Source organism: Bufo gargarizans, chromosome 8 (assembly GCF_014858855.1).
Source record: "Bufo gargarizans isolate SCDJY-AF-19 chromosome 8, ASM1485885v1, whole genome shotgun sequence".
NCBI lineage: Eukaryota > Metazoa > Chordata > Amphibia > Anura > Bufonidae > Bufo > Bufo gargarizans.
The window spans coordinates 201,069,197-201,073,733 of record NC_058087.1 but is presented as its reverse complement, the minus strand read 5'-3'; positions in this window follow the sequence as shown (position 1 = coordinate 201,073,733).

The window sequence follows — 4,537 nt, the reverse complement described above, 5'->3', positions numbered from 1 at the left end:
TTGACCTGCTGACATCTCCGTGATCTTCTCGTGAGCTCAGGAGAAAGTGTTAACAAGGCAGCTGATCTCACTCTGTCACACTCATTCTTTTAGAAGAGCAGACTGGTAGCTTTAAAAGGAGGTGGGGCGCTTTAAATAATTGTCTTCTTCTACTAACCATGGTTACCTCCATCAAAAGGGCTCCACAAGGAAGGACATTGCTGCTTGTAAGATTGGACCTAAATCAATCATTTATTGGATCATCAAGAACTTCAAGGAGAGAGGGACAATTGCTGTGAAGAAGGCTTCAGGGCACTCAAGAAAGTCCAGCAACTGCCAGGACCAACTCCTAGATAGGATTCAGCTCCATGATTTGGTCACCAGCAGTGTGGAGCTTGTTCAAGAATGTCAGCTACAGGGGTGAGTGCATCTGAACATACGGTGAGGCAAAGGCTTTCGAAGGATGGCCTGGTGTCAAGAATGGCAGCAAAGATGCCACTACTCTCCTAGAAAAACATCAAGGACAGACAGACATTCTGCAGGAAGTACAGGGATTGGACTGCAGAGGACTAGAGGAAAGTTATTTGTTCTGACGACGGCCCCTTCAGCCTGGGACATCTGGAGAAGAAAAGTTGAGGGCCATCATGAATTCTAAGAGCATTTACGTGAGGCTTCTCATTCAAGGGAGTGGGCTCACACAAACACACAATCTGTGCCAGCTACATGCACAATTGAAACCCTTTCCTCAGGGTTGAGTAGGCGACATTTTGTAGACCCGAATACCAGTGTACGAATGGTGAACAAGTACAGGTGATAGTAGATTGGGCTGCTGACAGTGGATCCAGTTCCTTCACATTGTCTCCCACCCAGTCTCCTGCTGAAAGACCACAGTTGGCACCTGCAGCCGATGTCCATCAGTCTTTCACCTCACCCCCTTGCACATCAGCCAAGCAGTCTGAGCCCCACGTCATGCAGCAGTCTCTTCTGCTGTTTGATGATTCTGTTAGCAGGGTTTCCCAGGGCCATCCACCTAGCCCTGCCCCAGAAGTGGAAGAGATTGAGTGCACTGATACCCAACCACTTATCTTTCAGGATGTGGACATGAGAGGACCATCGCAGCACGTCTCGGATGATGACGAAACACAGGTGCCAACTGCTGGGGCTTTCTGCAGTGTGCAGACCGACCACGAGGGCAGGGGTGAAGACTGGGTGGAAGATGATGAGGTCCTCGACCCCACATGGTCTCCAGGTCATGCCAGTGACGTGTGCAGTTCGGAGGAAGTGGTGGTCACATAGCGCCAGCTGCACAGCAAAAAAAAGAAGCAGGGTGCAAAAGCAGAGCAGTCCCCTAGCCAGAACGCCTGCTACTGCCCACCGCAGCAAGGGACCGAGCCAAAGCCAGCTCCAAGGAGTCCCCTGGCGTGGCAGTTCTTCAGACAATGTGCTGATGACAAGACACGAGTGGTTTGCAGAGCTGTGCAATCAGAGCCTGAAGCGAGGCATAAACGTTCTCAACCTGAGCACAACCTGCATGACCAGGCATCTAAGTGCAAAGCACGAGCTGCAGTGGAGTAGACCCCTCAAAAACCACAAAAAAAAAAATCACAGGCTCCTCCTGCGTCACAAAAACACCATCTCCACACTGTCCCATGGAAACGTTCAGCTCTCCATCCCCCAAACACTGGAGAGAAAGTGGAAGTACCCCCCCTACCCACCCGCGATCCCTGGCCCTGATTGCCAGCATTTCAAAATTACTGGCCTTTGAAATGCTGCCATTCCTTTTGGTGGAGAGTTTTAAAAATGTCATGACGGCAGTTGTCTCACGGTACGTGGTTTACAGCCACCACTGCTGTTCCAGGCGAGCCATCCCTGCACGAACAAATGGTGGAAAAAAAAAATCAATGTGTGCACTGCACAATGCCATTAATGGCAAGGTCCACATAATCACAGACACGTGGACCATTAAGTATGGGCAGGGACATTATATCTCCCTAACTGCCCACTGGGTAAAAGTAGTGGCGGCTGGGCCTGAGGAGGACACTGGTTTGGCGCATGTCCTACAGCCACCGAGGATTGCTGGAGGTTTCTTGGCGCCGCCTCCTCTGGTTCTTATCCGGTCAGCGCAACACCTGCACCACCAACTTCAGCACAGTGAGGGGGAAGCGACAGCAGGCTGTTCTGAAATTCATCTGTTTGGGGGAAAACCCCACACCGCGCAGGAGCTGTGGACGGGCAAGGAACAGACCGATGAGTGGTTGGTGCCAGTCAGCCTCAAGCCCGGCCTGGTGGTGTGGGATAATGGGCGAAATCTCGTAGCAGCTCTGGGCCTGAGCTTGCTCTTTACACCTTGGAGGTGCTGGTCTGCCCTGCTTCAAATGTATTGTCTGAACGTGTGTTTAGTACAGCGGGGGGTGGTATGATCATAATGTGGACAAGCTCACGTTCATTAAAATGAGCCAGGCATGGATCCCTCAGGACTTGTGCGTACCTTGTGCAGAATAGACATGTAGACCGGCCGCACCCGCCATTGTTAGACTGCAGCGCAGTTTGTGCGTTCTCTATGCTATTTCCCAATGTTTTGGGGGCTCCACAAAGAAAAATAAGGTTTGTGACCACGTCCACCTCATCCGCCACGTCTGCCTTCCTACTCCACTTGGACGTCCACCTCCTGGTTCAAGATTGTTTTTATTTTTAAAGGGACTCTGTCACCACTTTCTAACCCCCACTTTTTTAACTATCGTTTTATTCATGGTGCCCTTCTGATTACAGTTGTCATCTTATATGTTAGATCTGCGGTGCCGTTTAGGTAAAAAATCGATTTATATCACCTGTCAATCAGCTAGATAAGGTGCCCAGGGCGTTCCTCTCCTCTTGAATCTGCCGCCTGCCGCCGCCGCCGTTGGTGCCCAGCTCCTCCCCCGGTCTCGTCAGCGCTGCTTCAAACAACACAGATCCGCCTCCGGCTCTCCCTCAATGCCCCCTCCTTTTTTTCGGAAATCTCGCGTGTGCGCACAGGCCTGCGCCCGTGCGTACGCATCCTTTTCTCGCGCATGCGCATAACGCGAACTTAGAGCGATGATGCCGAAAGGATGCGTACGCACGGGCGAGATTTCCGAAAAAAAGGAGGGGGCATTGAGGGAGAGCCGGAGGCGGATCTGTGTTGTTTGAAGCAGCGCTGACGAGACCGGGGGAGGAGCTGGGCACCAACGGCGGCGGCGGCAGGCGGCAGATTCAAGAGGAGAGGAACGCCCTGGGCACCTTATCTAGCTGATTGACAGGTGATATAAATCGATTTTTTACCTAAACGGCACCGCAGATCTAACATATAAGATGACAACTGTAATCAGAAGGGCACCATGAATAAAACGATAGTTAAAAAAGTGGGGGTTAGAAAGTGGTGACAGAGTCCCTTTAAGTATTTTATGTCATTTCCCTATCCACATTTGTTTGCAGGGTGATTGTCCTGCTTTTACACACACTTTGCAGCCCTCTAGCCCTTTCTATGACTTTTTTTTAGAGCCATTTTAGTGCCCCAAAGTTCAGGTCCCATTTACTTCAAGGTTTTGCATGCCTAGATGAGACACAAGACCCTGCGCTGACGTCATCGCGCTCACCGCGTGGTCCCTCCTGATGGCTTTCTGTGCTTCCGGGCAAAGTCAGTTTCCTAGTCTTCTGCTCTTCCTGCCTTCAGCAGGAGACGGATCGTCACTAATGATGTCACCGCCTCCTGCAAGTGGAAGCGCCGGCCTCCGTCTTCTTCCCCAACGTAGGCACAGTTACAGTGCGCAGGCATCTCTGCTCCGGCTCCGTACACACATGCACTGCGCAGGCGCCGGTATCTCTGCTCCGGCTCCGTACACACATGCACTGCGCAGGCATCTCCTCCGGCTCGTACTTATCGGTTTACAGTGAGGGAAGCGTCAGAAACTGCTTCCCATTGGGATTGCCCTACACTTCTCAAATTACTAATAGAACTGTAGAAAATAAAGGACTAATAAACTTGTGCTTATGTTTCATTTCCGCTTCGGCCGCCGTTTGGGCAAATTGGAAAACTTAGCGGCTACAAAAAGGTGTAGAAGGTGTGACAGTGATTAGTTTTTTCGCCCACATGTGTAGCAGGCACGGGCAGCCGACGGCTCGTCTCTGTGCGGCGCGGCCCACGGCCCGTCTCAGCGGGGCCCACGGCCCGTCTCGGCGCGGCCCACGGCTCGAGCATCAATAAAGTTAGGAAATAACTAAACCGGAAACACAGGAGAGTCTGAAGCACAAACAGGTATTGGGGGCAAATGGATGCACGTGGAGGGTCGTTAGGAGCACAAAACACAACTGTGACTCCTGGTTCACCATCCACCCCGACCATAGGAGTCACCCTGGAGATGACAGCCAGCTCCGCCAGATAAGACGCCCCGTCCCCTCCGCTTCCTGACAGACCCTGAATAATAACCCCCGCACCGCTCTGTCAGGGGAGCTTATATACAGCCTGCCTGCAGCGGCCCGTCACGTGATCCGCCACCCTCTAGCGGCAGCCATGTTCTCGAAGCCTGCTTAGGGGGCGGAA